Source organism: Neovison vison, chromosome 12, assembly GCF_020171115.1.
Source record: "Neovison vison isolate M4711 chromosome 12, ASM_NN_V1, whole genome shotgun sequence".
Lineage (NCBI taxonomy): Eukaryota > Metazoa > Chordata > Mammalia > Carnivora > Mustelidae > Neogale > Neogale vison.
Genome location: NC_058102.1, coordinates 118,606,924 through 118,631,703, shown reverse-complemented (window position 1 = coordinate 118,631,703; position 24,780 = coordinate 118,606,924). Strand labels below are relative to the sequence as shown.

General features: G+C 51.8%; 1 long non-coding RNA gene across 1 annotated transcript; it reads right to left on the bottom strand.

Annotated features, from left to right (window-relative positions):
* Positions 1-24,366, bottom strand: LOC122891751. The gene is made up of 3 exons (XR_006381322.1): positions 24,318-24,366; positions 16,024-16,126; positions 1-73 (listed from the first exon to the last, which is right to left on the bottom strand). It is a non-coding gene; the product is annotated as an uncharacterized LOC122891751 (long non-coding RNA).
* Between the last annotated feature and the right edge of the window lie 414 nt (positions 24,367-24,780).

Genomic DNA, 24,780 nt, shown 5'->3' with positions numbered 1-24,780 from the left:
TTTCATTTTAAACACAGCGGGCCATGTTTAACAGCGAAATTCATCTTTGGAATTCATCGCCATCCTGGGTAGCCTACAGATACACAAAAGACAGGCCTTCTGCAATGACCAGGGAAACGAATGACATATCTCAACGTGAACTGAATGCTGAATTAGGTTTTGCAAAATAAATGATAGAAAAAAACTCTCTTGCTGACATATTAGGGATTAAAATTCTGACCATGACCGTGTCCATCTAGTTAAAATGACTGATTAGCCAGTGACAATGTCCCAAAGGCTTGTCACTCTCTCCACTTAGTTTCTGGTAGCATCGGCTCTATACTCTAGAGGGTTGTGTTTTCAAATACTACTCCAAGTTCTATTCTCCCACCATTTCATGTCTCCTAGTTCTCATCTTGTGTGGCGTCCCTGGGCTAAGGAAGAAGACGGGATGCCATCTAAGCCCTCCTAGGGACAGCAGAGTTGAAATTCCGCCATCCATCCTGGTGCAGTGTCCAGCTGGGCGTGCGTGCACTGCCTCCAGAACACTGACTCACGCCTAGGGAACAGCCATGGTATTTGATGCAGGAAAATACCGGTGACTCATCTTCCTCTGGAAGGCCGAGCAAGATTGTGGCCCTTTCCTAAGGTGAAGGTGCCTCATTTGAAATTCACCCAAAACCCCCAATGTCTCAAACAGTTCCTTCCATCTGAAAAGCTGTATAAGATTTGTCACATTTGGCTACTCACATTCGGCCATAGGAAGTTCCAGCTCTGGAATGTAATCATCATATTGAACAACTAATTTCTAAATTGGGCTTGTGATCAAGACTGTTTTATAGGAATATTCATTGCTTCCAGTCTGCAGCCAGAAAATACATGACAGCCTAGATTTTATGGCTGGTTCTAGATAATGGTGACACATTTCTGAGAAATGTATCTGCTTCCTAACTCCATAAATTGGATGCTGTTTACAATAATGCAGCTAGAGCAGTCATAGTTTATCATAAGAGCTGTTGTCCCCATGGAAATCATTATTCAGTGTATACTTGATAAACTGGTCATCATTCACAGACAGAAGAGAAATTGATGTGGCCCGTTTCTATTTACAGGGGAAGGGGCAATATGTCATCTTCTTATTAGACTGATGTTCATCCTACCAGAAGGACTATGTTGCCTCCTGTGTGTTGCTCAGAGAATTTTGTTAATGTCATTAGTTTTACAGGCTCTAACGCCCAGGGCTTGAGAAGAACCACTCCTGAGCTCAGACTTATTTTCAGAGAAGAACCTAGGAAAGAGATTTCCAGATATGAATTTCGTCTTGTACTTCTCAGATGGAAAAACAAAGAGGAAGTGATGAATGGCAATGAGGACCTTTGCTCTTCAAAGCTGCCCTGGTCAGGATAGGCAAGCCACAATGACTTCATGTGCTGTGACGTATAGGAAGACTAATGGTCAGCCATGAACTGGTAAAGAGTTTATAGCTGTGGCGAAGCCTTCCGTCCTTGTGGACATGTGCTCCCCACAAGGAACATGGTAACCTCTCCCTGGAGATTAAAACCCTTCTCAATGGAGAACAAGGCATCACTGCAGGGGACAGTCATGCTGTGGACATCACCCTGTCCTGCCCAGTCCTTCAAACTCTTGGTCGGCAACTGTGGGTGACAGCTTTGTTGCCCCTGCAGAGAAGGCTTCCCCGGGCCCTGGCTGCCGGTTGTGTTTGCCAGCTGTATGAACAGGTGCCCTGGGAAAATGCATAGCAGCCATGTGTCCTCTGAATGGAGGTCAGGCTGGGTGTGGGCTGTGAACTGTCCTACTCACAAGGTCTCAGTCTCCTTTGGGGCCACACTGAGACTCTTACCAGCTTCTAGCACTTTCCAAGTTTCTAGTAATCTAACTTGCAGGCCTCGCAGCCTTGCTCAGTTTTTCAGCCTCTCCTGACTCACTGGAGGAAGCCATATTGAATTAACTTGCAAGGATTTATCACAACCCAGCTGCATGCCTGCCTCTGCACTGAGAGAGAACTATGATCCCATTTATAGGGTTCTTCTAGGTTTCCAAATGCTTTCACAAAAATTGTCTTGAGGTGGCACAAGCAACGGTTAGAGTGTGAGCTCCGAAGACCCAGCTGGGCCCCTGTGTGCTCTTGGCGACCTCCTCGGGGCTGCAAACATCACTTTCTCAACTGAAAGCAGGGACCATCCTCATGGTCATGAAGTTGGTTTCCGTGAAAATCAAAGAACATAATCCCTAAGAAGTGTTCGTTCAATGCTGGCTCAGGGGAGTTGTTCACAGCCCTCCTCCTTTACAGGTGAGGGACTGGAGGCCGGGCAGCAGTCCTCACTTTTTGGTACTATTGGCACTTGGGGCCAGATAATCTTCGGCCAGAGAGCCGGACTGTACAGTGTAAGACGTTTGGCATCATCCCCGGCCTTGGCATGACAGAGATGGGGAGCGCCATCCCATGGTGCTGCTGACCAGCACTTTTTGATGCCCCCAAAAGTCTCCAAACATGGCAAAACCATGCCCCCCCCCCCACCAAGTTGGGAGCTACAGAGGTGGGATAATTTGTTAGAGAGCTAAAGAGGAGCCCAGAGCCAGGACCAGAGCCCAAGAGCCAAAGCCAAAGACCCATCCTCTGTCACCACAGTATCTCCCCTCAAAGGATTTATTATAGACTCGCAGAGACAAAAACACCAGCAAGTTCTGCCTGATACTCAAGGGCCATGGGAGTTGAGAAAAGGGGGCATTCAGGATGGGGTTCCTATTAGATGAGGACGGACAAGGGAAAGAGACGGAATGTGGCCTGGGAGCTGCAGGCTGGAGGGAAGTCCGGTGAGGTGTGGCTGCTGAGAGAATGAAAGGCAAAGGCTGGAGTTGGGGGGCCCATGGGGTACCAGGAGGACAGAGGGACCTACTGTGGGGAGAGGCGGGGGCAGGGGAATGGAGCCAGGCCTCAGGGAGCCAGCAAAGAGTTTGGAGCTAATGCTGAAACAGGTCTTGGCAGGGTGGTCCCTGGTCCCAAGCGTGGGGGTTAGAGTGTGCCCACAGGCTCAGGTGTGGACATCTATTCGGGATGGGACTAAAGGACCCCTGTGACCTGGAGGAGAGGCCTTCCCTGGCTTCCACCAGCGGTTCTGACAGAACTCCAGCCTGTCAGAGCGGACCACAAAAGCTGCCTCAGAGAGAGAGGTGCTGTGTATTCAAACTTCAGTGAGGACTACGTGGGCTGTGGGCCACCTGCCTGCCCTACATGGACCCAGGCCATGTTCTGGGCCTCACTGTGCTCAGAAGCTGTGACAAATGACTTCTCCCTTAAGACTGGCCAGTTATCACAGGAGCCATTGTCCTTGTCCCCTGACCTTCCAAAGCCAAATGAAAAGTCTTTACTTAGGCCTCTTCCTGGTTCTGAGGCGGAGGTGACAGAGGTGTTTGCTCTAACCACCATCTGGGGAGTCAGGATTTCCTGAGGCAAGGGGCAAATGCTTCACACTCCTACTCCTCAGGAAATCCGCCCCAAGAGGCAACGAAAAAAAAAAACAAAAAACACCCATTGGGTCATTAGTCTATTTTTATTCTATGTGGCCTGACCTGATGCTTATCTGCCTGTACCTCCATCTACCTGTGAGGATTTCAACATGATGTGTGTTCAGGAAGATGTTCTGAGAACTTCCAGCTTATGAATTCTGGGGGACTATTGACAGAGCTCAGATGGGCTAATGGGTCCTTAGCCTTGGGGCGGGGTACCAGGTTGGGCAGCTTCTGAGAGCACCTGGTGACTGGCCTCGTGAGCTCTAGAACAGGCCTTTTTCATTTCTTGCTATTTTAGTGACCAGACCTTTCTCCCACATAGCAACAAGCCACCCACTGAGTCATTCATAGAGTGGTTCACACATTTATGCAGAAATACTAACTGTTGCCATGAGCAGGGTTCTTTGCCCAACGTGGGATCTCAGCGAGATCTCGGAGTGAAGAAGCCAACAGCGCACAGACCCAACCCTATAAAGCTCTCCTGAGCTTGTGGGAGGTTGTGCCACATGCCACGAAGGGCCACGCATCTAAACCGTGGATGTGATCCCCAAGCACAGAAGTTTAGTTAAGTCAAGTGAGGAGAGCGGGTTATCAGTCATCTCACCGTGCTAAGGAAAATGCCTGTCGACTTTCTGAGTTTGCTTCTATAGTGCAGATGGCCTGGCTGGCCGCCTGAGGCAGGGCCTCTTGCCGGGTGCCATGGAGGCCGGCTGCCGGCAGAGGGGGCCTCAGGCCCATCTGGGGAGCCAGCTGTACGCAGAGGTGCGTGTTTGTGCTGCTGAGCGAGGCCAGAACACACTAGAGGATGAGTTGATCAGAACACCATTTGGCTCGGTCCCCACTCGCCGGACTGACGGAGACTTAAGTCCACGATGAAGTCACTTACAATGGAAAGTGCCTGGCAATGAGCAGAGATTACAAAACCAGAGGAAAGGAAACTGCAGGCGGGAGGGGCCCACGGGGACCAGGAAGCCCTGCTTTTTCTTAGAGCCGGCATCTGAGCGGGTGCCAAAGGCCACGGGGCTCACGCTGGCCATCGGAAGTTCCGACCCGGCTCTGGTCTTCGTACCGGGTTGAGGATGGTCATCCTGAAGCTGGAAGGGTCTCTAGAGGATGGAGAGTGACGCCTCCAGGAGGGCTGGCCCTGCAGGCTGGCAGTCCACCCGCACTACTTGATAGCCTGCTGCAGACCTGAAGCGCTGGAGCCATTTGGTACACAGAAGCGGGGACCATGCAGGCGAGGCTGAGATCCCCTCTCCAGGGAGCCGTGCCATCCAGAGGCGGAGATGTGACAGCTTAGGAAAATTAAATGTGACTGCCGAGCCGTGCCTGCGTTATGTGGCCCCAGCAGGGGGCCTGCAGCTTCCATGGCTCTTGGGTCTGGAGACGGTGCCCAGAGGGAGAGTGGGACAAGAAAATGCTGTGACAGTCTCGCGTTTAGGAAGGTGCTCACCAAACACTAAAGCAGCCCCTCGACCCTCCAGCTCAACTCAGGTGAGGCCCTGCCTCTGCACCCCTGCACGCAGCAGGACCTGGGGTCTGCTGGAGAGAGAGGTCATTCAGATGGGGTTTCTGTTCCTTCCTTCCAGAAGGGGCTGGGAGCCTGCAGCCTCCTTCATGCGTGTGGGGAGCGTGTGCAGAGCCAGGATGGCTTGGAGCGGGCTTGGTGCCAGTTACAGGCCACACGGGCCACCCCCATCTCTCTTCCTGCCCCTACCTGAGCTCAGCCCACCAGCTTGGCCCCAAGGCCCTGGGTGTCTGCCCTGACTGCGTTCTCAGGTCTAGCTTTACTGGGAGGTCCCGGAGCTGCCACGGAGCACAGAACAGCTGCCCGGGCCCAGCCCTTCCCCACCCCTAAGGGATGGCACCGGAGCCTTGGCAGCCTAGGCCGCTTTTGCCTGGGATATTATGTAGATAATAATCATTTATTCACCAGTCATAACAACGAACTGTGGCCCATGAGGACTCAGAGCTGATCTGATGAGCAGCAGGCAGCAGGCCTAATCAGAAACTCAATATTCTCTACCTTTCTTTTCTATTAACGATCCAAACGCTTTCCCTGCAGCGTGCTGAGCCCAGGAATGAGACTGTGGGGGTGCAGTCAGCCTGGCGGCCCTCCGCCTTCCTGGGTACACCCTCCACCACCTCCCGGCCTCCCATCCCAGTGCAGGGAAGGACTCCCAGGCCCACAGCTCGGAAGCCGGGGCCGCCGGCAGCCGTTTGGTCCGGTGTCTTCCATCACCTCTCCACAGCTGCCCGAGATCCTCTTCGCCCACCTGTTTAACCACCACCCAGGTCTTTCAAACAAAGCTGCGCTAGCTTCTAGGGTTTTTGTGAGAGTCAAGTCTAAGGGCAAGTCTCTTACTATTTTTGTGTCCTTTCCTTATTTTTTAAAAAGACTGCTTCACCATTTGCTGTCTGGGCCACCCAGGGCCTAATTGTAAAGGAGATGAACTATGGCCACACTCCTCTCCTTGCTCCTTTCTTTCCTCCTGCTTGTCAGCACCCCTTTGTCCTCCAGGAAACTGGCCCACAGACTCTTGAAAGTACACCCATCCTGGGGGAATTTGCGCTTCACAGTCTAGGAGACCACCCAGCTCCCACAAATGCTACCGATACTTCTAGATTGGAGAGCCGTGTGGCGCTGCTTCCTGGGCCCTTTGCATCACAGCATTTGGAATATTCTGGAGGCCTCTATTATAGGCCCACTGGCAACGTCTGCCCACCTCCTGCTGTCTGAGCTGCCCTCCCTCCCTTCATCTCCTTGGCCTGTTAGCCTGAAAATGGGGTGTCCACTGCTTTTATCTCGGTCCCAGGCTCCAGACTTGCCTTCCCACACATGTACTAACATGCTAAGATGCCAGGTCACAGTTTCGGGAAGGCTCCATGTTGAGAGAACATTCCTTCCCCTCTGACTCTGCAAGGCCAGTATGGAGGCTTCTGCATTCTCTCAATGCTGGGCCCCTCCCCCATGGCCCTGGGCCTTGGAGAGATGTTTGGAGGGTCTTCTGGGCAGTCCCACCCCGCCAGTGTGCTGACTGAAAACAGGCCTCCGATCTGCTGGCCTGAGGCAGGGATCCACCTGGGAGGGTCGGGGTGTTCGGGAAAGGAGCAGCCGTGGTCGAGGGGGGCCAGCGTGTGCCGGCGGTGTGCAGACTTGGCCGCCGGAGTTCTGAAGGTTCGCAACTCATGGGAAAATGCCGGCGCTGTTTACCCCCCAGCCACTAGACGGTGGAGCAACATATACGTACCGGGTGGCGATCTTTGCAGGGAAGTTTCTGCAGAAGCCTGACATGTGGAAGAGCCCGAGCGGGCAGCAGGAGCTACCACGGATGGACTGGAAGCGGTGGTGCCTGGAGGAGGCCTCCCTACTCCTGAGCTCCCCCAGGTCCCGCACACTAGAGGGGCTGCACCTGTTCAGCCCTCGGGGAAGCCGGTCCGAGGGGATTGTCTTGTACAGCTGAAGTTTAGCTGCCAATGAGGGTCTCGCTCCCGGCAGGCTCCTGGGGGTGAGCTCCGAGCAGCTCTGAAGAGGGGCTGAGAGGAGCATCAAGCCAACTCTGAGCACCTGCGAGAAGCTGCCTAGGGATTTCCATTGTTTCTGTCCCCTCCCCTCCAGCCCAGGCACCACTGCCTCTCGTGACTCTTCCTTGGGGGTCCTGCTAAAGGCAGTGGGGGTGTAGGGCTTGGCTCAGAGACTGTCAGCACCCCTCCTGAGGGGGGAGTTGTGCCTCTCCGGTCCGACATTCCCACGCCTATTGAATCGGTGCAGGGAGGGGTGATGGGGGTCAGTGTTATGTCAGGTCTTATTTACCAAAGTCTACAGGCTAAAGGTACAGCGTGGGGCAGGGACATGGGGACCTCAGCATACCTGCGAGGAGCAATAAACAAATGGCCTTCCAGAACACGTTTTCCTTTCTCTCCGGGCTCCTCTGTCGGCGATGGGAAGCGAACAGGGCAGCAACCTGCTGCTTCTCGAGTCGGCCTGTTTGCTCACACATACCCCCTGCTTCCATAAAAGTCAGAAAGGAAAGATCCAAAAAAATGTGCAAAAATTCGTGCTTTAGGTCCAGGAAATCCCACGTCCCGGAGCCAATGGGTTAATATGAGGTCCTCTGATAAATTCCAGCTGTGTCCACGTGTGCTCTGAGCTACACGCTCCACATTCCAGCTGGAGGCCATGTAATCAGTGTTGGAATGGGTAAAAAGGATCCTATCCTGAGCTGTTTAATTTTTGTTTCTGCTTCCCAATGGGCCTCTGCTAAAATTTCAGCTCCTCGCTTCAGCTTGGACGGGTGCGGGTAAAGTTACTTTCCAAAGAAGCCAGGAGAACGTTTCGTGTGGAGAAGGTGTGGGGCAGATGGAGTTGGCCAGCACTTGACAGAGAACGAGGTTCCATGCTGGGCTGGGCCTGAATGAGTCCCAGCTGTGTGGCTTCAGGCCGGCCGGCTGCCTCCCGCCCACTCAGGGGACAGAGTTGCCCGCCAACCCCCCCCACCCCCGCCCCCAGAGCAGGACATCCGGGAACCAGGCGGGAGGACAGGTGGGTCACCGCCAGACACAGGCTCTGCACCAGGGGGCCCAGCCTGCATAGCTCCTCAAAACCAGGAGGCCTAGCTCGCGATGAGGGAAAGCCCTCAGGAAAGTAAGTGTCCAGTCAGAAGAGGAAAAGCCACAGAGCCCCAGAAAGGCCTGAGAACCCTCCAGCCTTCAGGTTCAAGTCATTAACTTCTCCGTCTCCTTGGCCAGAACCGGCATCGAGAGTCTTGGGGTTCTTAAAAGGAGGGGCAAAGGAGAGTTCCAGGCCAGCGTGGGCCTTCAGTACTGTTTCAGGTACAGAAGCTGGAGTGGAAGAGCTGAAGGCCCCTTTCAGGGCGGGTCTGTCTAAGAGCAGCTCAACTGGGCAATGACGCTTTTACAAATAGGCAGCTTTCTCCGAGACGCACTAACACAGGACGGTTTCCTCTTGGGTAGATCTCACACACAGGCGTCCCAGGAAATGAAAGCAGGGGGCACCAAGGGATCCAATGAACGCTATTTGTCATGTTAGTACAGAGACTAACAAGGGTGTGCTCAGAACTGAGGGAATTTTGTCCACACAATTTCTAAGTGGTTTCTTATAAATTGTCACTCAGCAAAGACTCAAAACACTTCAGTCCATCATTCACTTATAAGACTTTCTAAGCTGGGCACCTGGGTGGCTCAGTCAGTCTAGCATCTAACTTGATTTTGGCTCGGGTCAGGATCTCAGGGTCATGGGATCGTGCCCTGAGTTGGGGGGCGGGGTTGAAGGGGGGGGTCCTTGCTCAGCAGGGAGTCTGCTTGAGAGTCTCTCTCTCTCTCTGCCCCTCCCCCTTCTTGCACATGCACGCTCTCTCTAAAAAATCAAAACAAAATCTTAAAATAAATTTCTAAGCAATGCCGGTAAATAATCGCTTTCTCGAATATTCTCACACCTGAATCTCTCCATCTCAGGTGGTCACCCAGAGGTCATAGTTCCGCAGGAAGATCTAAGGGTTTCCACCTGAATCCACTTCACTGAGGAGGCAAACAAGAAGAAGGAACCCCTGCTCTGGGCCCCCCACCCCAAGTTAGCACGGTTGGATCCGGGTAATCAAACCCACCCGTTGCTCCATCGCTGACTTGAAACAGTGATGGGCTGGAGGAGTACAACTCCAGGTTGCTTCCTCCCTGGCCTTTAAGAGAGGACCAAGGCTCCCACCTACGATGCTGCTGTTCCCTGAAGAAACATACACAGTCTTTGATGGCTGATCTTGGCTGTGAGTGGAAGGTTTTAGAATTCCAGAGAAGAATTTCCTAAGCATGGCCCTATGTTACAGAGGGCTATGGCAATCATTTCTTAATTTCCTGCCCTCCCGGAGTTGACAGTCTAGTGGGGACTGCATTGCTCACTGTAAGCAGACTGCCACTAACTGACTCCAAGGGAGATGGAGACTAGACCAGATTGTTACTTGGCTGAGGGCAGAGCAATTCCATTGTTCAGAGATGGGACCATGAGCCACAGCGGGAAAATAGCTAGCTAAATTACTACTTGAGGTTGCCTGAAATGAATGCCCACTGAGGGCAGAGCTTGGGGGGCGGGGCTGGATCTGTCATAGAATGATGTTTGGGGCATGAAGGATGCAAGGATTATGGGGCAAAGTGGCTATCTACAATGGAACTGGACAGCTAGAGAGGAAAGCTAAGTCAAATCAGTAGTTTTGCCTCTCAAGGCATGGACTGCAACCCCCAGGGCTTAATTCTTGAGTGAGGTACAGGGCTAAGGCCACCGAGAAATGGCTGTGGGAGTGGCAGTTTTGCAACTCCAGGATAGCGAAAGCAAGGACCCACGTGGTGGCAAGTCAGCAGCAGCAATGAGACCAAGTCCAGATAGGGTCACCTTGCTACCCATCCCCTATCCTTGCTCTTGACACTTCCAGACTCCAAGGATTTCCACACATTCTGTGAGCTACCTGTGATTTTCCACGAAATCACTGTTCTGAAGAAACTCCCCAGGGTCTGTTTCTGTGCTTAAAAATCCAGTACAGGGGTGCCTGGGGTAGGGGGGGTGCTCAGTTAAGCGTCTGCCTTTGGCTCAGGTCATGATTCCGGGGTTCTGGGATCCAGCTCCCAATTGAGCTCCCTGCTCAGTGCGGAGCCTGCTTCTCCATCTCCCTCTGCCTGCCACTCCCCCTGCTTGTGCTCGCTCTCTCTCTCTCTCTCTCTCTCTCGCTCTCAAATAAATAAATAAAATTTAAAAAATAAATAAATAAAAATCCAGTACAGACACTGGATAGTTCACTAAATGCTACAGAGGTTTAAAAAGACTCGAGGGCAGGCAGCGATTTGCTCCCCTCATGTGAGGGGGTTAGGGGATGAGGAAAATGTGTTATCACAGGCCGTAGACTTTATGAACAACTATCTTCAGGGCTGGGCTCAAATCAGGCCGAAGTTCTCTTACACGCTGGGGGCCCAAACATTAGCCACGGAGGGGACTGATCACGCCTCTCACTGAGGGTCATACACTCCAGCAAATAAAAAAGATTTACAGGTATGAAACTGGAATCATCGTCCATCGCCACATGACCGAACGAGAGGAGCCAGCTGGGGGGGTCTTCCTTCCAAACCCAAGACTGCTTCTTTATGTGTCTACTTTGGGGCAATTTCTGGGTAAACCCTTGCATCAAAGAAATTTAGATGCATCAATCCCTAGGTTCTCAGGGCTGGAAAGAACTGAAATTCATTGAGTCAGAAAATAATGTTTCTCATCGGATTGTATTTTTACGTATCTTCTGAGTTACCTTAAGTGCTTTCTAGAAAAAGCGATTCAGCACAAGCTCTCTGGGAGAGCTGAGGCGCTGTGGGCGGCTGGGGTGGCAAGGCAAAGGTGGGCGGGACACGGTCACAAAGTGAGATGTGACATGGACCCCAAACAGCACAGGGAAACCTGAGCCACCATGCGCAGCAATGACAACAGCAAGGCAGGACTGTAGAAGACGAGAGGCTGGGGGGCTCAGGATGATGTCAAAGATATGCAAATGAGCTGCATGAGGGACCCTGTAAAGTCCCCCACCTGCTCAAGAGGCTCAGCCAATACCTAAGAATGACCCTCACTGACCCCGAGTCCTCTTCTGCCCAGCACCTGTAGATTCCATGGGAGTCCCTTCTCCTGCCACCCACGGTCTCCCCAGGGTCTGGCTGAGGGCCAGGTGATGGGGTCATCCTAGAAAAACAGGAGATGGGATTCTGTGGGGATGGAAAGTTTCCGAATCCCAGGGGTTCACATGGAGCCCAGTGTGTCTGCAGGCTTTGGAGGGCACAGCAGTCCTCACTGTGCCCAAAAACGTAGGGGTCCCTCATCCCCTCCATGGCCCAGGAAGACCCCGAGAGCTGTGGGGAAGAAGTCCCCATGTCCCTATGGCCCTTGCAGTGTCTGGCAGGCACTGGGATCCAGGCGAGGTGGCCACTGAGGAAGGGGACGGCGCAGGTGCCAAGGGATTGCTGGCAGTGACCCTGACAGGGATACCCATGGCAGTTTCTACCCTGATCGAACCAACCCCACAAACTCTCTCCCTTGTTTTTAGGAAGAGCCATCCGCCCACCTAAGGAAGTGCGACCATCCCACAGGCCTGAAGGACACTTACCCTGGAACAGAATGCCCAGCATCCCCACTTTAAACCCCCCTCAAGGGGCGTTACAAGTGGAATCCGCCTCAAAGTGGCCTTCAAAGCATAAGACAGTAGCTCTGAGTTAAAAGGACTCTTATATGAAGCCATTGAAAGCTTCTTTTTTTTTTGGTCACCTTTTTCTCTTTCTTTTCATTCGAGGTGAGGAGGAAAATTTTGTTCTCCTTATGGTGCAGTTATCTTTTTGTGCCATCAGCAAGGTTTTCTTGTGCCTCCAGCCAACACAAACCCAGTTTTGCTGACTTCCCCGGGCAGCACCCACTCCCTCACGGCATCCTGGGGAGCCCCATGTCTCCCAGACACACCCAGGAATGAAAGGGCTGCGGAGAAGTGGTTTCCAGCTCTGCTCTCCACAATTCTCAGAGTCAGCTCCTCAGCGAAGGGACTTTTCCAGAAGTTCTAAAAGGCTCACAGGAGGTTTTATTTTGTTTTTCAACAATTACCAAGGAAAAGAAAAATAAATCAACCTGAGTAAAAGCAGAAATCCCTACTCCCTGAAACACACGCAGACCAGGGAAACGGCCCATGCTTTCTCACAGGCGGGTCGTACCCGGCCCCAGAGCTGGGAAAGGTCCAGAGTTGGTGTAATTGGCCTCGTGGACATTTTCTTTCCCTCTGCGCAATTCCCTAAGCCTGTTCCTCATTGAATAGACTTGCTCGTGAATTAAGGCCTTGAAATTAAAATATATGGATCCCCAAGGGCAACTTTCAAATTACCTAGTCGGAGTATTACACAACTACTGGTTTTCAACAAGCCAGGCCGAGGCTGCTGGACACCAGCCCCGTGCTGTTAGAGCCGCTCGGGTCCGTGAACGGGGGGCTACAGCCGAGAGGACTGGTGACCCAAGTGCCCCCCGTCGTTGTTAATGACCCTTGCTGATAGTCCAGGGACAACACAGGGAGGGGACTCGTTTAAAACTCTCCAAAGACGTCCTTTGTTAAAAATCTATTATTGTAAAAGTGTGTGTGTGTGTGTGTTTAACATGGGACGTCTCTCGAATTTTCCAGCAATGACTTTCTCTTCCAAGTCACACCTGAAAGTTCACTTCTCATGGAAATTATTCATTAATACAAAACCAATCTTCCAAAATAAAGAATATGCCACTGGGGAAATCCTGAAAGATTAGCGATTCGCCACTGATGTTTGTTGACTGAATCGCAGTTGTGAGTTGAGGTCCAGAGATGAGGTGCCCAAGTATCTCACCAGGTGGGCCGTGGTGGTGCCCCAGGTGAGTGAGGGGCCTCGCTTACCTCCCAGGCCTAGGATGAGACGGGAGCAGTGGGGGATGGAGGCGGGCCCGGGGCAGGACTGAGGGGGAGCGCCCAGATGTTTCCAGCCTGCTGAGGGGACGCTGTGCCCTGTCAGCAGCCCACCCTGAGGCAGGCATGGTCCAACCCAAGCTTCCAGACAGAAGCAGGAGGGACACAGGGAGAGGCGGCTTCCTGAAATACCCAGGTCTATGTGGAGAAAGAGGCAGTTGGCTCCAGTCTCGAAAATACCATAGGCCACGTGGTCAAAGCACGTAGGGCAACTGGAGTCTGCTGAGAACCAAGTCTCCAATATTTACATCTGAGGAAACATCCCATTTGAACAGTAATTCCCAGGTCATATTTTTCCCTAAGACGATGGGGCATTTGGATGGGAAGGGGGTCAGAGGGAAACTGGCCGGACTAAACTGTATGGAAATCTAAGACTATTATGGAAGATTTCACGAAGCCCTCCAAGCTTTTAAGTATAACAGCTGGGTAAGATGAGAACTCAAAATGGGACCAAACAGGGCTGCCTGGGTGGCTCTGTTGCTTAAGTGTCTGACTCCTGATTTTTGGCTCAGGTCATGAGCTCAGGCTCTTAAGACCAAGCCCCAGGATGGGCACTGCGCTGGGTATGGAGCCTGCTTAAGATTCCTGCTCTCTCCCCCTGCACCCCCAACCCTGTGCGCCTGCACGTTCTCCTCTCTCTCTCTCTCAAAAAAAAAAAGTGGAATCAAACATTTCAAGTTCAAAGTGAATGCTAGATTTACTGGAAGCTGAACTTACAAGCTTAAGAAAGACTGAGTTTTTAACGTTTCTAACTTTAATAAATATAATATTTCTTTAATAAATAAAATATTCCTGGGGCCCTACTGTGCCCCCTGGGAACGAATGGGGGGTTGAGGGGACAGGAACAACTTCCTCCTACCCCAGGTCAGACCCCGCTGGCCCTTTCAAGAGGCCTGAGTAGGAAGCTCTCCTGGGAGTTCTCATTCAAAGGAGCCCCAGCTGAACCCAGATCAGGGCTCCCAGAAGGCGCTCCGAGGGAGCCTGGGTCCTAAGTGGAAGCAGGGAGTTTGCCGGGGTCACGGCCCCGGGGAGGAGGAGCCCTTGTGGTAACTGGCCTCCTTCACTTCCCTGTCGCGGGCCCTGGAACTGATTAGCAGGACATGAGTAATTTACCCATTAGACCACCTCCGAAGCAGGTGGGGTGCAGAAAGCAGTGGGCAGAGACAAATAAAAGTCTCCATTTCCACTCTGTGAAGGCAGCACTTAGGCGAAATGAGGGGGTTTTAGCTTTCTTTGAAATGAAACCTAGGAGGACTGAACTTCAGCCTTTTTGTTGGCAGAGGAAAGGCCTGTGGCTGCCTCTGTGCTCCCACCCCTACAATTAGGCCAGAGGCCGCGCTGCTTCCTGAAACAAGATCTGTGGCGTGGCCCCTCGCTCCCGGCCCGACACGTTGGCCACCGTGGTGTGGGAGGGACAGGGACAGGACGGCTCATTGAGGCAGCACGGGGAGCATGCACAGAGATGCTGGGGGTGGGGGGCAAGGCACTGGCTCTGCTCCCACCCGGGGGGCCCACGCTGCTCTACTCCTTCAGCTCAGTGATCCGGGGGAGCCATCCATGTGGTGTGTCCCGGGCACCATCTGGAAGGTCGGTGAGGCCAAGGCAAGGGTGAGCCCTAGGCCCAGGCTCTTTGGCCCAGTCTGGGGTCCTGTCACCAGGAGTCCTAAGCAGCAGCCTGGGTCATTTGTTCCCTCTTATAATGGGAAGACACACCTAATCCGGAATAAAAATGTGTGTTTTCAAGTGTATGTCTCATTTCCCCAGGCTTCCTTCCTCACCCTGATGGTGGTTTTAGGGGATGGTGAGCGGTGTTGCCTCCCAGCCAAGGCCAATCCCTGCCCCATCCGTTCCCCAGGGCCAGTCGCCACCTGCGCCTTTACTAGCGTCAGGAGGCCCTGGAATCTGCCCCTGAAGCTTGGTTTTAAGTGCTTCCTCAGATAGGCGAGTCAACTGGCTCTACCTGGAACATCATTTGGAAAATGCTGGACATTTCTATAGTAGGGCATTTGCTCATTTAGGAAAAAGTTATGGAGAAAGAAGGACCAGGCTCCCAGGAGCCACTCTCTGCCCACTCCCTCTCTCGGCGTCTGCTGTCACATTCCTACCGCCGCCGGAAGTTCCGCTTTGACCAGCCACCAGGCATTTGACAGCTCGGGCTTTTGTCCCCAAAGGAAACTACGTTTCGGGCTCTTAAATTGGCACACTCCACTTTACTTTCTAACAACTAAACTGCAGAGGAGCAGTAAAACTTTTTTTTATTGTTTCACTGGAGGCAATTATGATTGTGTGCAATAGAATCCATTTCCTTCAGTTAGTTAAGGTTTCTGACAGCTGTAGAGCAGAGAACGGGAATTTCTGGGAGGGAGCGGATGAAGCACTGGGCCTCGATGGCCGCCTGTCTGGGGAGCGGCGTCTCACCACAGGCTCCTTGGTGTCCTGAGGCCCGAGTGTGGTTCTTCAGTAACTGCCTCTGCCCTTCCACATGTGACCTGACAGGAGGGTCCCCCAGAAGCCTCTTAGACTGCTTCCCCTCCCCCAAAGAGGGGCACCCTCCACAGCCTTGTGGAAAACTGGGCACATGCTGGTGGGCCTGGAGTGTGGTCACTCTTCTCTTTGGTGGTTCTCTCTCTCACCCACTTCCTTCCACACCACCCCCCATTTGGTGCTATTAGTGTATCATCCCTGAGTCCAGCATGGGTTTTCCAGAGGTGAAGTGCTGACAGAGGATTCGTAGACCCCGAGGATTAACCTACAATGTTTTTGTTTGCATTCAAACTAGACTGTGAGGTTACCTCAAATGAACGGGTCCTCGAATCCAGCTGGTTTGTGACCCAAGCCCAAAGCGTGGTGGGCACACCTCAAAGAACGTGCGCTATATTTAGTCCACCACAGGCCACACTCCAGCGCAGATTACTTACAGTTGTTCCAAAACACAAAATTCCAGGACCCCCAAAGGTCTCTTTCCACCACAGTTGAGGCTCCGATGTAAGGTCTTGCCTCTCATTACCTCAGGCAGGTCTGTCCGGAAGCTTCTTCAGGAGCAGCTCTTCAAGTCTAGTGCGCCATGTTCCGAAGACCGAAATCGAAAAAGAATTCCATGGCTCCCACACCTACAACAAATGATGGGGATGTCAGGATAGGAAAGCTCCATTTAATACCCTCCCTTCGAAAGCAGAGAGGAGGGGAAGCCTGTGTAAGCAACTGGTCCATAGCAATTTGAAATCCAGCCAGGCTCATGTCTCTAGTTCCCTGGTTGGAGCCATGTCCTGCTCTCAGAGAGTGGCTCCCAGCAGCTCTTGGTCAAGAGCTGCTGTGGACAATGCCCTTAACATTCTTGTTTTTTGTTTTTGTTTTTGAAGATTTTTATTTATTTAATTCTTTTATTTATTTATTTATGAGAGAGAGAGAGAGAGAGAGAGAGCATGAGCTGGTGTGACCATAGGCGACAGTGTGCCAAACTTCCTTGTAGCCTCCAATAACATTTTCCTCACTGTCCTCCAGGCTCTCACAGTAGTTTTTCTGAAGTCCCTCCAACTTTTATTAACAATTCTCACAAGGTCCTCCCAGATTTTTCCCAATGTCTCATCCCAAAGCCAAGGCCATGTGTTAGCTTTTTGCTGTGGCAGCAACCCAATTCTGGGTACCAAATTTTGTTCTAGTTATCTATTGTTGAATAACAAATCACCCCAAAATTTAGTGACTTAAAACAATAATCATTTTTATTGTCTTTCCCAATTTTGTGACCTTAAAACTTAGATACAGTCCACTAGGTGGTATGTTTTTCCCTTCTCAGAGTCAGTTGGTGATGTTCAGCTGGTGGGTGGGCTAGCCAATGGCGGCCATAATGGCACCTTGGTGGAGAAGGCTAGAAGACTGGGTTCAACAGAAACTGTCAAAGGCAGTCCTTACACAGGGCCTCTCCAGCACTGCCATCAGGATAGTCAGATGTGTCACATGGCAACCCAAGGTTTCCAGAATGTTCTTAGAGGCTGTGGAAGCTGCCATTTTCTTAAGACTTAGACTTGGAAACTGGTGTAACATCACTTCTGTCATCTTCTAGAGCACAAAGTAGTCTACTCAAGGGGTGAGGACATAATCCCCACTTCTCAGTGGGAGAACTGTCAAGGAATTCATGGCCATGTTTAGTTTTCCATTCTTCTTTCTGTTGCCTGGAATGACATGTGAAGGCTGGAGTTGCAGCAGCCATACTGGCCCATGAGAAGCTATTGGGAAGAAAAGTCATGTGCTGCAGATCCATAAGCTGGAAACAACTTGGATTGCTGATACCATAGAAAACCATCCAATCCCTGAACTATCTACTGAAGTTTTAGAATATGAGAGAACCCAACCATTTTTAAGTTGGTGTTATTTTGGGGCTTTTCTGTCACTTGGGGTACAACCTACTCTCAGAGTAGCAGATTACAGTGAATATTTTGTACCTCAACCATTCATCCTGTAACCCATAGCCAGAGTTTCTTGAGACACCACATGTGGGGGCTGGCAAAATCTCCCCTACAATACCTTCCACTGTAAAACCTCTAACTCCCACCCTGATCTCATCACCTCTTTCAAAACAAATTTTCTGTCAGACTAAAATTTAGCATTCAAGGCCCTGAACAATTTGGTCCCAACCCACTTCTCCAGCCTGATTTGTCTTATCTCCTCCCCAGCCCACCCGGCCAGTGAACCCATTGAGCAAAGTGCCCTGTGTGGTCCTGCCCATGGGCCTTTATGTCTGCTGTCCTCTGCTGCCACCCCCATGTCTTTCAAATTCTACCATGTTTTCAGGACAGCACTTAAATCTCCTTTCCTCTGTGAAGGGTTCCCAGGATCACCAAGAAGGGACTAGCTCCTTCTCTTGGGACCTCTAAAAGGAATCATTCTCCAAATCCCTCATCTGACATCACATTCCACCATCAATGGAGAGTTCCATTGGTTTTATATCCCTCATACACACACGTCTCAGTCCTCTAAGGAGACTATGAGTCGCCAAAGGGCAAGGGCCTGTGTCACAGCTCTTTGGGTCTGTTGTGTCTAGCCAGTCATGGCCAGCTTTGTTGCCCGGATCCCCCCCATACAGTCAAAGCAGAGCCAACTGCTGACCTAAATTGAAAGAGGGGAAGAAAATGCCATTCACCAAGCTACCACCGTTTGGTCCCTGGCAGGCTTCTTGGCATACGCTGCCCACCATGCCACCTTCTTTTACCCTCACTCACTGGGCAATTGCAGTGTAAGTCCATCTCAGAAAAAAGATCAGGGAGGATCTAAGTACAGAAATGAGAACTTCTCACCTTTGCCTGTGGTTGCCTCAGAGAGAAGCCCAAGGTGCCCTCCAACCAAATATCTTGCCAGAACCCCCCGCTTCCCCCTACACACAAACACGGTCCTGGACTGCAGAGAACCAGGATGGACTCTGCTGGGACATCAACCGGCTACAAATCAGGAAAACAGCTAAAGATGGCAACAATTCCAAAGGGAAACTTAAGCTAAGCTCTGCATTGCTCTCCGTGTGCACCAAAGGCCTGACGATGAGCAGAGCTGACATCCGGGGAGATTACATTTAATGAGTTATTTGGCAAAGGCTATTTCTGAAATTAATTATCAAGCACTTGTAATTATTTTTAAATGGTGTTTATTAATCCACAATGCTTGGGGCAATGTGTGTGTTGGGGGGGTGTTCCCTCAGCCACTCTCAGGATCCCCACTGAGATGCATCCGGAGATTTGGTCCAACCTGGGCGCTCCATACAGCACCCACTTGGATTTCCAGAGCAGAAAGCAGAGCCGGGAGAGGGAGATTCTGGCCTGAGCCAACCCCTGTTCAACACTGAAGCCCCATCTCCCTTCGGGCTCTGCCCCAGCCACAGGGCTTGATTAATAATTCCATTTAAACCCAACATGCCTGAAAATCCAGCACCCCCAGCACATGCCTGACCTGTGGCACAGGTGTACCTGGGGCGCCCTTCAGAGCCACCATCAGGAAAAGCTCAGGAAGGTGGGACAGGCGCTGAAGCAGGGACTCGAACCCTGTCTTAGCTCACCTGAGCGGAGAGAGGAAGCAGGGCTCTGGCTGCTCCCACTGCCTTCCCAGGACCCTATCTTGCGGGCAGTTACTGAAGTCAGTGCTATAAAAACAGCCAGGTACAAACACACAATGGAGTGACAAGGAGCCTAGGGCAGGACTTCTGTCCCCACACTCACCAGCAGAGAAATGGATGTGACATGCTCAGCCACCAGCCTCCAGCACCGTTGCCAGGGCTGACCGGAGTGGCTCTCTTGGCCCGAGGTGCTCTCTGTCAAGCACACACACACCTCCCCTGTACTGGGGCATCTGTCTGATGGACCTGAAATAGCTTCCCTCCTATATCTGCCAAGATTGGGGATGGCAGCTGGCTCCCCAGTCCTCGTGGCACTGGTGCCCAGCAAAGTGCCCGGCAAGTGGTGGACGCTCAACCAAGATTGGTCTACCGATAACAGATGCTCCCAGACTTGCCTTCCATGAGGCCTAGCATCCACTGCCGTGGTTTGGGGCCCCCGCCTGCGACACTCTGGGGCTGCCCGGAGAACTTGGAAGGCTATCCGTGTGCAGCTGTCCACTCTTCCCACCCCTCGCCAGCTGCTCTGTAGGCTCCGACGAGCTGGGGCGTGTTCTCGTTCATTAATGCTGGCTCACCAGGGCAGAGAGACGGTGGCCAGGATTTGAAGGTCTGGGTTCCTGACCAGGCCCTGCCTCCCACAGTCGCTACAGGCCACGTTGGAAAAAACACTCTTCCTCTGAAATAGGGAGAGGGAGACTTAGTGGAGAACTTGGCAGACTCCCCCTTAACAGCCAAAAAGGTCCTAAAATTCATTCCTTTCCTGGAACAGTCAGTTCAGACAAGTCACAGTGTAACAGGCTGGGGAGCATGCACGTAGCCTGGTCCAGACCAGAGTAGGTGGAAGGGGGTCTTTTCCAGGTGGTCTGAGAAGGCTGTCCCTTGGTGCAGACAGTCCTCGGGAGGTGTCCACCCCGGACCTGCCCCTAACACTTAGAGCAGCACGTGACACTGTGACTCACACATTGATCAGACTTATCCTGGTGTAGACTAGAAAAGACCCAAGCAAGACTTTCTAGAATCTTCACCCTTTCTTAGCACTTTTAGAATCATATAGAACCCCCAGACTCTTACCTACTAAGAATAAATGTCCTTGGGCTGGATCAGTCTAAAATCTCATGTCCTTCTCCCGTGTCCTTCCCATATTACAGGGTCAGGAAACTTTGAACTCAGATCCTCAGGCTGATAAGCTGCTTTGGTCGACTTTTTAAAAAAATGTCATTTATGGAAGAATTTCTCTTTAGCTGAGGGTATACTAATCACCCCGCAATGATCTGCACTTAAAAGATGAGGCACAACCACAGAAGGACTAGATGGAAGTAGATATTGACATCAATCATCAAACTGCACCTTGGGCCAGTTCTAGCTGCTTCTACCTGGTCATGTGACCTGAAACAATCATGTCAGTGATTTGGCCATGGGTCCACATCTGCAGAATGAGGGTCAGGCTAGCCCATCTCTAAGGTCCCCTCCAGGCTCAATATGGGGATGCCCTGAACATGGCCTTGGCCTCATCACCTCCTGCTGGGGGGCAAGCACACTGCTTTAGCATTACACCTCAAGGGACCTCTGGAGAGCTCTGAGGTCTACTATGGTTTGTCATCTCTGCAGGGGGCCTGTTCTGGCAGAAATGAGAACAGGGACACAGTAGCTGGCTCTCCCAGAGGGATGGCATCTAGCTGGGAGTTACTTCTTTTAAACCGGTGGTGGCTGAGCCGACCACAACCTGTGTGGTTTCAGAAATCAGCACACGCAGAGTTAAATCTTTTGAGACATCTGCTAGGCAAACTCCAAAGGGCGGGCCCAGGGCTTGAGAACCACAAATTTGGGGTGTCCAGGTTTAGCACAAACTCCAGGCGTCCATCTCTAGGAGCAAACTGGCCATTTGGCACAGAGATCCGAGCCTGAGGCCTGCCAACGCTCAACACCTAAATCACAGTGTGCTCTGAAACTGGGCATTCCATGCGGGAGGGAGGGGTCTGCCCTCAGTCCCCAGTCGGATCCCATTTCCCTGCAAATGGTCGGCATGGCTCTTGTTATCACTATTTCTAGCTCACGGCTCAAGTGTTATGCCTTAGAGATAGTGTTTATTGATACTAAACAATGCCCAAGCCGCTCTGAGGAACATCTGTGCCGCAGCTGCCATGGCCCTGGTGGAGATTTTTGTAATAGTTTGGGAATGATTCGCTAGCACAGTACGCACAGTCCTGAGAGGGCTATGTTCTGTGAGTCCAGAGGATTTGGGATAATTGGAAATTTCAGGGTTTTTAAGGTTGCTATTGGGTGTGGTTCTAGGGGGACGTTTTGCTTGGTTTTGGTGTAGAAGTATCAATTGCAAACATTTGTTTATAAACGTCAGCCAGAAGAACTTGGTATAGCTACAGCCTCCCATGGCCCCTGCAAAATGACTGAAGAATTGTGCTTGAAAAGTGCCCAAGATCATAGAGCAAGTTACTGGAATGTTCTAGAACATTCTGCTGGTAATAACTAAACTGCCAACAGTTGAGCCGGCCTCCTGGGCTAGAGGCAAAAGCAGGTCTTTTATGTTAAAGGATAAAAAACAAAAAACAAAACAAAACAAAAAAACAAAACTCAGAGAGAAGGGATTTTGGGGGAAGAGGTTGTGATCCACCCTTCACTGCCATGTCAGCACATCACAGTGGTTGTTATGCTAATAGTCCTGAAAGGTTTCAGTAAAGCATAAATACCTTCAATGGGTCTCATGCCCTTGGTTCTGGAGCACTTTCCCTGTTCGATTTTCCTATTAGACCTGTCTAAGAGTCCCAGGGGAGCAGAGCTGAGGCCCACAAACACTCAGTATCTAATTCTTTTTTTGTTCTGAAAAGTGGGCAGAGCCTCGCTCAGAGCACTCAGCTACCAGATTCTAGTGCCCCCAGCCTTTCTGGGTCTTGCATTCGCACCTGCATCATGTACAGATTGTATGGCTACTGTGCAGCAAGCCACTGTTCTAGAAAACCAGTGGTAAGCAATCAGAGAAGGCCCCTTATCTCCACAAGTGATGCAATCCCCACACACATAAACAACAAGAAGAAACACACAGAATAGAGACAGGGAAAAGGACTATGCAAAGCTGAAATAAGAAACTGTGGAAGACGGGGATGGGGGCGACTTCAGAGCGCCAGGTCCCGAGAAAGCCTTGTTGACATCTGAACTCAGACTGCAAGAGGAATCCACCAGGGGAAGAGGAGGAGCTCAGCATACTGGGCAGCCCTAAAAGCCACAACACTGGGAGAAGCTGGCCTTGCGGAGGATCCAGGGCTTGGAGCACAGTGGCTGGGAATGGGGGTGAGGTGGAGGACAGAAGAGTGTGACAGCCAGGCAGGCGCTTGGAGAGCGGGGGCATATTGTCCCAAGTGCGGTGGGAACCCACATGTCAGTGCGGTATCATCTGGGTGTGTTGCTCTGCTTTCCCTTCAGGATAGAACCTTCTGGAAGGACAGTGGTCAGACAGCTTCCAGCTGCAATGCCATCAAGATCCACCCAGCACTCAAGCTGAGGCCACGCTCTGCCCCATGACTGACCCATATAGGATTACTGGAGCTGGGACCCCAACAGTGTACTCCCTGCTGGGCTGGAACAGGCTTTCTAGAGCAGCACTGTGGTCCAAGGCTGTTGTTACCCACTTTCTTCCTCAGTCTCTCCTTTCCCAGCTGTCAGACCTGCATCCTGGTCTGAAGACTCTCCGACTCCTACTGCTGTCTCACCCCTTTCTCCCTCGCACATCCCCCCCACCACCACCACCACGAGCCTTCTAATCTTGCCTTGCAATTGCTTCCCAGAGAACCTAGCCTGACAGCGGGTCTGGACCAGAGGAACAGCATGTTCTGCTTCGGGGACTGCTGGATGGAAGATGGCATGTAGGGTCACAAAGGGAGCTGGAGATCAGCTAGGAGCTGCTGGGGACAGCTAAGTCTTGGTCATGCTGTTTGAGTGGCCCATTAGACCCCTGCATGGGTTCCTCATTATCTTCTGGATCCAGGGGGAATGCTGCTTTTTGCATGAAACCATCTTAGCTGTTGCCATCAGGATTAAAGATGGCTGCCACTTATGGAGATCACTCGTGGGGACAGCACACAGGGCAGCATGCTGGGCGCGCTGTAACAGCCATTCTATCCGGCCTTCATAAGAATTCCACTTAGGGAACAAGAAGCTGGACTCAGGTTCACTGCAGAGTTCACAGCCAAGCTAGGGCACTACGGGCCCCTAGGTCATCCTACGACAAGCATCCATCTTTCCAGTCATCTCCTACAGGGTTGAGCCTCCTGCTCTGAGCTCTATCCTGTCAGAATCTCCAGTATGAACCCCAGGGTTCTGCCTACAGGTGCCCAGGCAGTAGAGGAACTTTCAGAAGCTTCTCAAGCTCTTCTGAACGCAAGGGGGGAGAAGCTGGTACCCCCAGACCACCAGGACCTCGACTACAGTGACCCGTGGGCCCCCTCCCCTCCAACTTAGGGAGAGAGAGAACCGTCCCAACCCCCACTCCCCAGGCCTCCTCCTAAAAAAAATGACTTTTTCTTCTTTTTTAGGCACTACTCTGAGCATCCAGGCAAGGCCCACTGGCCCGGAAGCCACTGCGAGACTGGGAGGCAGCAGCTTGAGGGCTTCAGCGCCAGCCCGCCCCGGAAGAAAGCTTCCTTGTTCCAGGCGCACAAAGGAAGGGCGCTGGGCAGGGACAGGCCGTGAATGCTAATAGCCCGGCACTGGGAGACCTCTCTGGGCGCTTCTGTGGACGCTCCTGCCCTGGGCTGGCCCTGGCTGGGACCCTGCCCCATGTGGCTGCCCTGTACCTCCTTTTCCAGGGCCCTCCCCCATGCCTGTGCCCATCACGTGGGGACCCAGGCGAGCATCTGTTGCAGGCAGCACAGCGTCTAAACATCCGTGCAAACTTGGACCAACAGGGCCTGCGAAATGTGCTAACCATCTGCTTTTCCTTAGCCGTTTTTTGAGCAAATTATGTTTATTATGTTAATTTATTTTACTGTCAACAACACCGAATAACACAGTTGCCGCTAAACAACATCATTATATATCTCTTCTGGCATGTTACCAGAAGGTTGGGTTCGGGTTTTTGTAAATGCAGCAGGAATACATACATATTGAAATGCTGATCTATTTAAAATTGAATCCAGGACTGTAAAGCCATAGGTTGGGGGGGGGTAGGGGTGGGGGGAGTTGAAGCCACTCACCTTTTCAGGGGAAGGTGCTCTCTGGGAGAGGCCACAGCCTCCTGCCAGCCCTCTCCTGTGAGACTGGGCTTGGCTTGGGCCCCTGTGGGGTTGGGAGACAGAGAAGCTCTCAGGCATCTGGTTTTTCCTTTGAAAACTTGCCCTTCCTTCAGAAAATCCTCCCATTTTCCAGGTGGTCAAGCCAACGGGACCCAGAAGAGCCCTAAGCTGAGAGAGGGTGTGCCCTAGTGATTCATTGGGAACAACCCTGAAACCAAAAACAGCCAGGCAGGGTTTGGATCTTACAGTAATTAAGTTTGTGATTGTTTTTCCCTCCAGCAGAGGCCAATAAACTCCATACTTCCAGAGAGAGAGGAGAAAAAAAGAGGAGCACCATGTGAAAGACAGAGAGGGAGAGACAAGAGAGCGAGAAGATGGATCTCAGAATATACCAGATCAGTGCGTTGGGCCTGCCATGGGCTGC